The sequence below is a fragment of the Palaemon carinicauda genome, chromosome 22 (assembly GCF_036898095.1).
Source record: "Palaemon carinicauda isolate YSFRI2023 chromosome 22, ASM3689809v2, whole genome shotgun sequence".
NCBI lineage: Eukaryota > Metazoa > Arthropoda > Malacostraca > Decapoda > Palaemonidae > Palaemon > Palaemon carinicauda.
In genome coordinates, this window is record NC_090746.1 from 48,012,167 (window position 1) to 48,024,666 (window position 12,500).

At 43.9% G+C, this 12,500-nt stretch overlaps 2 protein-coding genes across 2 annotated transcripts in view; one reads left to right on the top strand and one right to left on the bottom strand.

Annotated features, from left to right (window-relative positions):
- Positions 1-10,849, bottom strand: part of LOC137615874 (uncharacterized) — a gene marked incomplete at its 3' end in the record, with an annotated part of 165,388 nt that extends 154,539 nt beyond the window's left edge. The window contains exon 1 of the mRNA XM_068345563.1: positions 10,714-10,849. The remainder of the gene's footprint in view (positions 1-10,713) is intronic.
- Positions 1-12,500, top strand: part of LOC137616421 (uncharacterized) — a 742,648-nt gene that overhangs the window by 262,950 nt on the left and 467,198 nt on the right. The gene's annotated exons all lie outside the window — the stretch shown is intronic.

Sequence of the window (12,500 nt, forward strand, 5' to 3'; positions counted from 1 at the left end):
CTGTAAGAGATGATTCCTTCCTCTAGTGGCCTAGCAGACTGTCCTGTGTTGTTTTTCTCGGGCTGGAGAATGAGTTTTCTCTGTTGCCCGGCGAAATAACTTCACCTAACTTTGTTCTGGTTGGGAGGAGGCTAGCAAGTATTACCAGTCTTCCTCCCTAATAGACAACTCTTGGTTAGGATGAGCTTCCCTAACGGCTGAGTATGTCTCCTGCTAGAACGAAGTCTATAGGACCCTTATCCCTTCCCCACCTCTCTTTCTTTTATTTTCTTTTGGCAGCAGTCCTACTTCCGTACCTAGTATAGGTTAGGATGGAGGACAGGCTCAGCTCTCTGCCGGCTGGCACTACGTGTCAGCCGGCAGAGACCCTTTATTCTTTGCAGAGTAAACCCCAGACCTCCCTTGGTCTCCCTTCCATGTCTGCCGGTAGAGCCCGGCAGGCTATGGATTCTTTGGAAGCCTGAATGCTACATTCTCCCCTTCCATAAGTTCACTCTTTTTGGATGGAAGGTCGTTTGGCAATGCCGCCTTATAACCTTACATCCATACTGTTTCTCTGACTATTGTGTTACACCCCTAACCCGGCTGCCGGCTTAACAGTCGATAGCCGGGCAGGTGGAGGTTCTCTGATTCGTGGCTACTGTCGGCGGGCATGGGTTTTATTACTTTTGCCGGCCGGCAGTGGAAACACAGCCCGAATCTGCTGGCCACTGCGATTAGCAGCCGGTAGCCGGGTATTAGTGTTTTTAGCCGTCGGCTGGCAATGATTGCCGGCCTGCACCCAGTCGCGAATCAGGGGGTTGCCACCTATTAGTTAAGATAGTATATCTTTGAACTATACAGGGGTAGTTGCCGGCCGGCACTTGTGCGCCGGCACATACCGGCGCGTGCTAGCCGGCACAACAGCATGCGATGTACAGTAGTTGCTGTATTTGTAGTGTAGTACACACTGCATTAGCAGAAACTGCTGTACAGAGCTTGTGATAACACTAAAAGTTCTTCATCATACTTAATGTTATCTTGTATAGCCTTTTGTTGAGACCGTACAATACATAGAAAGTAAGTTCTTTCTGTATTCTTTCTATCCCGTATATTAAAACTTTATCTCAAGGTGTGAACTACATCTTAAATTTCCGGTTAGAAAATTACATAAGGTATTCTAGAATAGAATTAACCTTAGTTTTAACATCTCGGGAGGTTTCAGCAGTTGACTGGACAGGAAATACAAGTATGTGTCTTTCCTTCTTTGCTTTATAGCTTTTCTATATAAGCTAAATGTCTCAATATAAGTTAAAGCCTTCACTTGATACTCATGGATTTTTCTTCTCTTCACAGGAGGACCATCCGAAGTGCGGGAGTGTGTTCTGTAATGTCCGCAGTAAGAACTGCGTGCAGGAGGCACGCAGCATGCGCAGCCTCCAAAGGTGATCTCCACTATTGGGACCTTCAGGGTTGTCCAGTTTGTTCTGACCTGATTACCGAGGCTTTTGACGACCCTAAGTCAACGGAGTCAAGGGATGCTGCCAGGGAAACGTTACGATCCTGGGTGAGGGGTTTTCAGAAAAACACCTCAGGTCCCTACCTTCCAAATGAGAAGATGAGGGCGTACCTTTTTCCTAAAACATCAGCTGATGCAATCATCCCCCAGCCTCAGGTGGAGATACCAATTGCCCAGAATTCGGTAGATTCTGAAGTCTCAGCCGCCCTTCAAGACATCCAATTGGAGGATAGGATGTCAGAGGTGTCGGCTTCTACTGAGAAGGACCTTCTAGGAGAAGGTCAGGAGGAGGAGCTGTTCCAGGCTCCTCAAGTAGAAGAGGAAGAAATCGACGAAGTGTCGGTTACATCGGTTCCGGACCCAGAACCTATTCTGTCTACATCGTCTGCTATCCCAGATAAACTGGGAAGGACTCTTTCTTCCATTGTTGAGATGATCCAACAAATTCAAAGGAAGAATGATGAGAAGGAAGCTGCAATGAAACTGGAGATACGTAGACTTGCAGCAGCACGTGGGCCCCAGAAGCGTCTCAGCGTGAAGAATCTTCCTTTGTGCTGGTATACCAATCCTTGGAGGTATGCCGAACACATGCCAATGACAACCGGGAAGATCGTGATCTCAGAAAAGTTGGGAGCAATTCCCCTGAAAGAAGTGGAATTTTGGCCCAACAAAGATTCTTATCCGGACTGCTATGTCCGTCTTAGGAAAGAGACAGCTTCAAAGGAGGAGAGGGAGCCGAAGGAGGTCATAGTTTTTAACCATAGTAAAGCTCAGACGTTACTAGCAAGCTCCATGAAAGAGAGGGGCTTCACTAACTCAAAGGTCCCCGCCCTGAGTAAGAATCTTCCCTCCTTTGTGGCCTCTCCTACCAGAACCTTTCCCTTCTTGGAAAAGGGTTATAAGGCAGCCTTAAGGCGGTGGAGGCAGGGAAACCATGCCCCTCCTTGGAGGAGTGCAAGCCATTATCTCTTACCTTGCCCTTGGACCAAGAAGACTGGAAGGACGTACACCTTACCTTCTCAGTCGGGAAGCTGTAAGCTGATATTGCTGAACGCCAGTTCGGTGAGGCACTTCCAAAACTGTCGGAGGTTCTCTTGCGTAGAGAGCAAGAGAGAAAGGAAAGACTTGCGGCATCGATGTCGTTGCAAACGACACTAGAAACGATGACAAGTGATCTAAAGATCCAGGACATGTTCATGGTTGTGGCCAAAACCCATCTGGCCACAGTTACGAAGGATCTCTATAGCTTTATTAAAGCTGGGAGATCCTGTAGAGAGTTCGTGTTCGCCTCAGCTGCTGTGAGGCACGACCCGAGGAAACTGATCTCCTCTCGTATTTGGGGTAAAGACCTCTTTCCCAATGAAGTGGTTAAAGAGGTAGTAGACAAGGCCGCCACAGAGAATAGGAACCTTCTCAAAAAGTGGGGCTTGGATCTCAAGAGAAAGTCTTCTCCAGATGAGGGTCCCCAACCCAAGAGGAGGACAAAAAGGCCTAGGCCATCCTCTCGGCAGGCTAAACCCTACTGACAGCAACAACAACAACTTCCTGTGGCCGCGGTGCCTCAGATAGTGGCACAACCTCCAACCACGTACCAGCTGGTACCTCAACAAATGGCGACTCAGTCGCCAGTTTTTAACCCAGCCTTCGAAAGGCAGACTTCTTCCTTTCGTTCGAGAGCTAAAGGAACAGCCAGAAGTTCTTCTAGACGCCCTTCAAGAGGAAGGGGATACAGGGGAGGACGCGGTCAAGGAGGCAAGGCCTCAGGTCCACAATTAGTACAGCGGCATAGCAGACCAATTGTTCAAATTGGTCTAAAAGCACCAAAATTGGCACACATGTAGATTAATATATTCTAAACATTTTTGGATATGGAGGCATTCAAGATTAGCCCTTAGGAAGATATGGCGGCCATTGTTCAAAATGGCCGCCATTTAACATTAGCGTCATTACATAGACTTCATTATGTGTCGTTAGTTTGGTGCTAGATGGGCCAAAATTCCCTTTTTTTACATCAGAATTAACATCAATAAATGTTTAACATATATTTAGATGAATCTTCTCAAAAATGGCCCCCAAACTGGCCGCCATTTTGTGGAAAAAGTGGACATTTGATGAAGATTTCAATACTCAATGACATAATACCTCTAATAACCAGTACCTGATTTCAGGAACACACTTTAATTGCTCAAGTTGCTTTTTTATTTCAAATTGCTGGCAAAATTGCTAGTCAAAATAATACACAGAGTACGGGAAGTTTACAGTATGGTCAGATTGTAGTTATATAGTCGACCAAAAGCCCAGTCTCTAGGCACAGTACTTGTGTAATCCTGCAGTACATACATGTAATACAATAACGTAGATTTTGCCACACTATGTTAATTATGATTCCGAACTTTTCAAATCTGGTCACCAGAATTATGAATGTCTACAGATCATAATGTTGGTTAGCAAGTTTTCTGTCCCAATCTACTGGCATTCGCCTTCACAGAAACATAGACCAGTGCATTGCAGTGAAGCGTTCTTGCACTTGCAGCGGTTTTTGCAGCCTTTCTTGCATCCGCAAGACACCAGCTCATAGCAGGCCTTGGATGCCTCAGGGAGTGTGGTCCAGAGTGGTGTGTAGAGCCCATCATCACTCCGATGCCAGCCCCAGTCTGTTGGTGGAGGGAGCACGGGCGTTGGTACCAATGCCTGGCCCCAGACATGACCACCCTGAAGGGCAGATCTCTTCACATGCTGCTCCAGAGCAGCGTAGGTTGGCGGGATGTTCTGAACAGAGTTCGTCTTTGCAAAGAGCTGCTTTCTCGCCTTGTTGACGTCCTTGCATTTGCTTGTGCGGTCATACAGGAGTATGACAAACCTCTCGATGACATGCATTGTATCCTTTTGGATGCTTGTGGGTGCATTTGCCAGACTCAGCAGGGCATCAGTGAGTTCTGGCAGCGTGTTCCATGTTGCCCAGGCAGATTTCTTCCCATGTCCGACGAAGGCTGACACAGTATCACACCCTGTGATGGCATGAAACATTGGAAGAGCACATGCCTTCTCTAGACCAAGGGAGGAAGCTATTTCATGGGCTGCAATGTAGCGGTAGTTCTTGCCTGTCCCAAAGGCTACCCAGAGTTCGTCTCCAGCTGGTAGTTTCTGGACTACCATCACTGCTAGGACCACGACGTCACTGTCTACTGTTCGAACCTGTATCTGGTGGTGACCATGTTGTGCAGCATGTGCTACATGTAGCATCATGCGGGTGTCTGCCTCTTCTTGGTTGCATGGTGCGAGTGAGTTGACATCCTCTTGCTGTGGAACACAGATCACCTGCTCCCCATCAGTGACGACCAGTTCCTTGCCTTCTTCTTGAAAGGACTCTGCAAGCATGGTGGAGAGGTAGCTGAAGAGCTCCACTTTGTTGCTATCAACTCGCAGGAAACTTTGCCAATTTCCTGGTATGACTGCTGAGTCGACAACACGCCGACGTACTCCCTTTCCACGCTGTTCTCTGGTTGATGCCTTCAGGGAATCTGCTCTGTAGCTGTCCCACACAAGGTCAAGACGTGATACATGTTGGAAACGTTGTACAACGTATGGGATGAACACTTGCTGTGTATATTCCTCGAACGTGTTGGCAGTACCCGGCTTCAACATCTGTACGATTACTGCTCCATCGAGGACAACAGCAGTGACAGTAGGAGCTTCAAACTGAGGCTCAGCATGGCCTTCAAGGCACACCAGCAAGTCACTCTTGCTCCCTAGGTACAGTCTCCCTCCGTCAGATAAAGCTGGAGGGCATTGCTGATTTTCATGCCTGAAGAACTCTTCTTGATTCCCATCACGGGTCAGGCAGCCGATATATAATCGTGCGAAGAGCGCAACATCATTCTTCAGAGATTTGACCTGTTCTTTTCCTTTGGGTATATTGGGTCCTCTCTTGGTCGCAAACAGTGGTAGCTTGTTCCGGTGGATTGCCACCTCAATGGACTTGGTTCTGTCCACGATGCATTCCTTTGAGAATGCTTCAAACTGGTCTTGGCCAATCTGCTTGGCGTTACGGACTGTTTCTATGACTGCAGGGTCTGCGATCTCCTTTGTGTCGAGCACCAGCAAGTCCTGACTGTCCTCCTCGAAAGGGTTGCCCAGCTCTTCAATGACGGCCACGAGTGAGCGCACATCTCTGGCAAAAGTGTTCTGCACACTTGGTGTCTCTTCGTGGTGACGTGTCTCCTCTTGATCGTGTGGATGCAGATTGAAGTCGTCAAATTCCACAATCACTCTAGCAACCTCCGGTCCGGCAACCATCCAGCGCCTCAGTGCAGTTGGATTGTCTGTGAGGCCGATGGCTCCTCCATCACCCTTGACATACGCGTTGTTCTGCTCATGTCCTTGGTCAAGAGGGATTGCTGAAAAGATCCTCTTGGTCTTCTGGACTGTGAAGTGTCCCTTGCTAAACTCTGTGAAGACGTCTGGATGTTTGTTTGCCAGTTCTGCCATGTCCCGTAGATGCACTGGTATCCATCGGGCATAGTTCGTGTGGTCTAGTGCGAAGAACCACGGAGCCAGTTCTGTCAGAGCATCCACGTACATGCTAAAATTGGCTTCTCTCAGAGATCGCACATAGATCAGAGTGGACAGCTCCAGTGCCAAGACTGTTGACCAGTACTGAAACTGCGGATAACTCTGTTCTCTCTGACTGCACCAGTCTTCGAAGCTTTCAGGGTGCTCATCATCTTCTGTATTGGTGGTGCTGTACTTGTCATAGACACGCCGTTGGAGATTATACAACGCAGCCGCTGTGACTTGGTGTGCTCTTCTGGTGCGTGTGACGTGAGCTGCTCGAAGAAATGAGTCTGCTATTCCTTCAGTTGTGATCTCTGCTTGTACCAGTGCTTGGGTCCACCCACTTCCCTGCAACCAGTCACCCAGGGTCTTCAGTGCCGTCATCTCAATATGCAACCCCCCAAACATCACCACCAGTTGGTCTTCTCCATATGTGTTTGGCCACTTCCACTGGATCTGTTTTGCTAGAGTGAATAGTGGCTGGTCGCAAGTCAGAACTGGAGTTTGGCCTGGGTTGAGATGTTTAACTGCACTCCTGACTACATCAATAGAGTGTCTGATCATTGCCACAGTGTGAGCACTCTCCTGGAACAAGGGAAGCAGGGACGTTGGTGTGATGACTGGTTGCTTTGGATCTTGGTGCCTTGCATGGTATGCAGCCCATGATGTGTTTTCACAGGCCTCAACATCATCTTTGAGAACACTTCTCGTGTTCTCCAGCCACATATACTCATCTTCTATGTGCTGCTCACAGTTGTGGCGTCTAAGAGAGGTCACAGAAGTAGCTGGGATCATTTGCCCTTTGACAGAAGAAGCAACAGGACGTACATCCGTGTAATATTCTGGTAGAGGCTCAACCGTCTTTGATCCAGTATCACGCCCAGTGAGAGCAATGCTATGATCCACTCCCTCATCTGCACACGTTGGGTGTTGAAAAAGCGAGATTCCTGTTCCATGGAATGAATTCTTGGCTGTGGTGGCACTTGGGTTGTGGTCAATGTTGTCCACAGCCGCAGTTGTGAACACATTGCTACGCAGGGTAGGCGGGCAGACCACTTCCTCTATGCGGTACAGCTGACACACGCTGTTTCCCATCTGGGCAGAAAGACGTAGGACTCTGTCATATGAGATGCTTAGGCCCAGAGAGAAGAGCTTGTCCACAAGTCCTCTCTTGCGTGTTTCAGCATACAGCATCAGCCCAACATAGGTTGGAAGAGGAGTTTCTTGAGACGTACTGTGTCTGACAGCTGGAGGCTCCTGTGTCTTGGTTGCTCCCTGCTTCCGACTTTGCTTGACACTGTTGAACTTGAGAAGCTGCACAATGGAAAGAGCTGCTTGTGTTGAAGAGGAATGGCTTTGATTCTTGATGGTGGGGCCATCCAGCACCATATTTACCATTGCAACTAGTACGTTTGGCACAGAGTCCTCCTGACAGCCACCCGGGAATGATCCACGGAATTGGTAAGTGTCTTCAAACATATATCGACGAACTATCTGTGCAGCACGCGCAAGGTGAACGGCCTCAGTGTCACAGTCTTGCTCGCAGGCTTTGCCTAGCGCTTCACCAATGTCTTCATCAAACGCTAGTAAAACATCTCGGCCTTTGCTGTGGGATCTCAGGCCTGGTATCTGGGCTAACAGGCGCTCTTTCAGCCTTGTGCTATTAACTTTCTGGCACAAAACAACCCCGAGCTGTTCCATTCTTGTTGTATATAGCTTTACAAGTTCTGCGAGTCTGAAGACTGGGGTGGTGCCCTCTTCTAGGTGGGTTTCCTCGATATACAGGACCAGTTCAGCCAGTACGATTCTTGACATTACACCTTCATGGTCAGTTTTCTGCTCGGCTTCTACAGTGGTCTTTGCACGATAGTAAAGAGCCAACAAACACTTGGAATGGTACTTGGCCTCCAGAGCCACCATATCACCCATGCTGAGCCTGGCTATGAGTTCATTGTCCCCAACTTGCGCTGCACACTTCCGTACGCGTGTGTCCACCTGGAAGGTTGTTACTTCATGTAGGGTCTCTGTGCCAGACTTTCCACAGAAAAAGCAGGAGGTGCCGCTGGTAGTGGCTTCTGAAGAGTGTGTTCTGGCGCGCTTGGCCTGGACATTGTCAGTACTATCAAATGCTGAGCTGCTTGCGATGCGTCTCTTCTCTGCTCTTCGTAGCATTGTGTTATTGTATTTGAGCATACATGTTTTATGCCACTTGGCCTGGTGGGCAACCATTGTCGCCTCAACACCTTGTCCTTCATCTAGTCTCTGTAACTGAACAGTTCTTGGCAGTTCTCCGAGTTCATCAAATTTGACCAAGTTTGCAGCCATTGTCGTGTATCCACTCCCAGGGTCTCGGCGTTTAGACAGTACTGGGCAGACAAGTGACTCTGTTGTCTCCTCTTGACATACAAGACACAGCTTCCAGTTTGTCTCAGGAGGTGTTGTGGGAGTACGTTGCTCAAAAGTATCGACCAGTTGGAACTTCTTTGCCATGGCTGCAGTCTGGAACAACGCGTCTCTGATGTCAGGTGGTGCTGCTGCTGCCTCACCTGCAAAGACACAAAACACCACCATGTTACCACAAGTTACTACTACAAGCACCATGACTATCAACACTATACTATTACTGCAGCCGCCGTCACTGCCACCAACGCTGCCGCTGCAAAGTAAAATTCATTTTCTTGTGAAATGGTAGCCAAATTATTTGGTAAGCACAGAAGTATGTGTAATTGTACAATACTTATCACCTCTAGCACACTTATCACCTTTAGCATCCACAAAAAGACAAATTATGGTACATATTCAATGACGCTAACGGTAAATAGCGGCCATTTTGAAAAATGGCCGCCAAATGTGCTACGGGGAGAATCTTGAATGCCTCCATATCCAAAACTGTTCAGAATGTATTAATCCACATGTGTGCCAATTTTGGTGCTTTTAGAACAATTTGAACAATTGGTTTCATATTTCTTACTATGCCGCTGGGCTAAATAGCAGAAGTAAGATACTTCCAGTAGGAGGGAGATTACAGCTATTTAGGGATCGCTGGACCTTCGATCCCTGGGCCCACAGCCTAATTAAAAATAGACTAGGTTGGAGCTGGAGCAGTCCTCCACCTCAATTTCCTCATTCTTCCAACACTCATCCCCAGTTCTGGAAGAATATGTCCGAGAACTCTTAGACAAAAGAGTAATCCGGAAGGTTAAGTCCATAAAATAAATATTACAATAAACACGGATATAACGTTTTCTTAATCATATATATAGATTTATTAGTAAATCTGAAGATTTTGGTTCATTCTTGTTAAAGTCCTGATTCTTTATTTATTGCTATTGTTTTGTATTTTATGCTGTCAGTATAAGCTGGGCTCACTCCTCGAGGTCAACAAATCTTAAGATGATTTCTTCATTTCTTATTGTTTTGTTTTTGGATTCACAGTTCCTCAAAAGTTTATCTCTTATCCACCAGCTGGGTAGACTTCTTTGTGATGGTGAAGTTCAACATATTTCAAGCCTTAAAGTTTTGGTAATAAGAAAAATTACGTCAAATTTACTTTAGCCTAAACTAGCTTTTAAGATTTATTTTTTTTTTTGCTTCTATGAAAATAGATATTGTGTTATCTATATTGTAATCACTTCTCTAGTTAAAGTTGATAAGAAAAGTTAAAAATCTCTCTCTCTCTCTCTCTCTCTCTCTCTCTCTCTCTCTCTCTCTCTCTCTCTCTCTCTCTCTCTCTCGTTAGTGGAGTGACGATAACCCTGAGAGGATGTACAAGCCTTAGGAACGTTCGGTTTCTAAATAAGCTGATAAACAGGATAAGCAGAATAATATAAATATTTACTAAGATGGGGTGAACTCGATTTGTGAAAAGAATAACAAAGTATCTGGCATTATGGTTCAGATAATATTTTGGCACGTAACATCCTTTCCCTTTAGATCCTGATGTTGTAATATCAGGATGTTTCTGGATAGGTGAAAATAAATGAAAGCAAAGGAGGAAACCTAGATTGTAACATATTAGGATTCTGAATACTGTAATGATGAATATGAGGAACAAAAATATTAATTGATTTATCAAATATCAATATAGAAAAATACATGACATAGAGATAGTAAGATTAGACGATATGAAATTATAATCATGATGAAAATTATAGGTTGTTGTCATTCTATTTAAAAACTTTTTTTTTTACAGATTAAAAAAAAAAGAAAAAAAAAGCAAAAGATAGGTTAGATTGTGGTCTCCTAATGGAGATGTCTTTGCCCGTCGTTCAGCCGGACTGGGGTTCGAGTTCCGCTCAAACTCGATAGTTTTTTGTAGTGTCTACAACCTCAACATAATTGTGAGCTAAGAATGGGGGTCTTAGGGGAGCCTCTAGGTCTACCTACTGAGTCATCGGTAGCCATTACCTGGCCGTCCCTGGTCCTAGCTTACGTGGAGAGAGGGCTTGGGCACTAATCATATGTCCCTTGCCTCTGCTATTCAAGACCGACCTTTAACCTTTAAACATGACTGTCACCTGTTATGTTGAAAGGAAGGCGTTGAATACGAAGGAAAATTAGCTCTTATCTTTGCACAACACCAACGATCACAGTCTCTCTCTCTCTCTCTCTCTCTCTCTCTCTCTCTCTCTCTCTCTCTCTCCAATTCTTTACGCCCTCACCATGTGGAAGGATGACTCCTGGTATTAGCCTTCCCTGTCTTGTATAGTATTTTGGAATAATGTCCCTACCTCTCTGTCCGCGAACGTTATTCACTGCTGAGTTTAACAAGGAGCTACATATTGCTCTGACTTTTTATGAGGACCAAACTCAATTACTCACTCTAGTCAGGAGATTTGATTAGCTACTTAGTAGCTAAGACTTCAAGGGGTACATATGATTAAAAAGTGGAGAACCCCTGAGCTACTATTTAGTGATATATACATACATATATATATATATATATATATATATATATATATATATATATATATATATATATATATATATATATATATATATACATATATTTATATATATGCATATATATATATATATATATATATATATATATATATATATACATATATATATATATATATATATATATATATATATATATATATATATGCATATATATATATATATATATATATATATATATATATGTATGTATAAATATATATACAAACATACATACATACATATATACAGTGTTATATAAATAATTATGTATTTATTCATATATACTTTTAATTATGTATGTATGTATATCTATCTATCTATCTATCTATCTACTATATATCTATCTATCTATATATATGTATATATATGCATATATATATATATATATATATATATATATATATATATATATATATATATATATATATATATATATATATATATTACAAAAAAGTTGCTCCCCCATGGAGGACAAACTCATTAAAATAGACACGACAACATTCAATCCCACAATACAAGCCTTTTTTTACTCCTATAATGAAAGCATTGCAATAAAGCGTTGAATCCCAGGATAGAATATGTGTAATTCACCCTCTATAGGTCATGGAAGTTGTGGTTCTTCCTTTCAGAACCTCCTGAGTCGTCCTTTCTTCCTTCCCAGAATTCTTCGGCTGCAAACCCTTTCCACCAACTTATCATCTTTCATGTTCATCACATGATCAAACCATTTCGAAACTCCATAATCCAGCTTTTATCTTGAGCTAGATTTTTACTAATTCTTCTACAGTATGTGGCTCCACATTCTTCCCCTTCTAGTCCTTTTTGAAAAACATATAGGCAATAAAACGTTTTGTCTTAACAATTGTAACATTTTATTACTTTTAGATTCAAAAGGAATATTTACCTTTCATGAAGGAGAGCTGGCCCATAAATGCCTTCATACATTCCATCCTTGGTTGTCATAGATTGGGTATTTTATAACTAATATTTTGCTAAATATTAGCCAATAGTTTAAGAATTTTTCATGGGAATAAATGGTGTGATACTTGATTCCAAAGCCCGGTTGGGAATGTGGAAGCCTTTTAGGCATAATTGAAAAATATTTGAAAACTTAAAGCTAAATTCTGGTATCTTTAAAAAAGATTAAAAATTGCTAAGCGAAATGTGCATCAAACTGTGCGCTGGCTTAAAGATGTGGGAAGTCTTATCTGTATTAGACAGAGAGTAGATTAAGTGGCAGAAGTAATTTCTCGTGAAATATAGGGTACTTCAATATTCGAAACAGGATTAAATGATAATAATTCAACTCCTGGATCTTATGAGATTGCTCAAAGATATACGAATTACTCCTAACTGTATGGTTTATGGAGCTGGCTCAAGTTAGTGTAGTGAGTCTAGTGGGACAAAGCCTTAGCCAAAGGGATGAGTCGGCTTCGTAGTCTAAGGTTTGATTGGGTAAAGTCTTCCTATGTAGTATCCAAAGGTTAGCTCGAGCTCTGCAGTA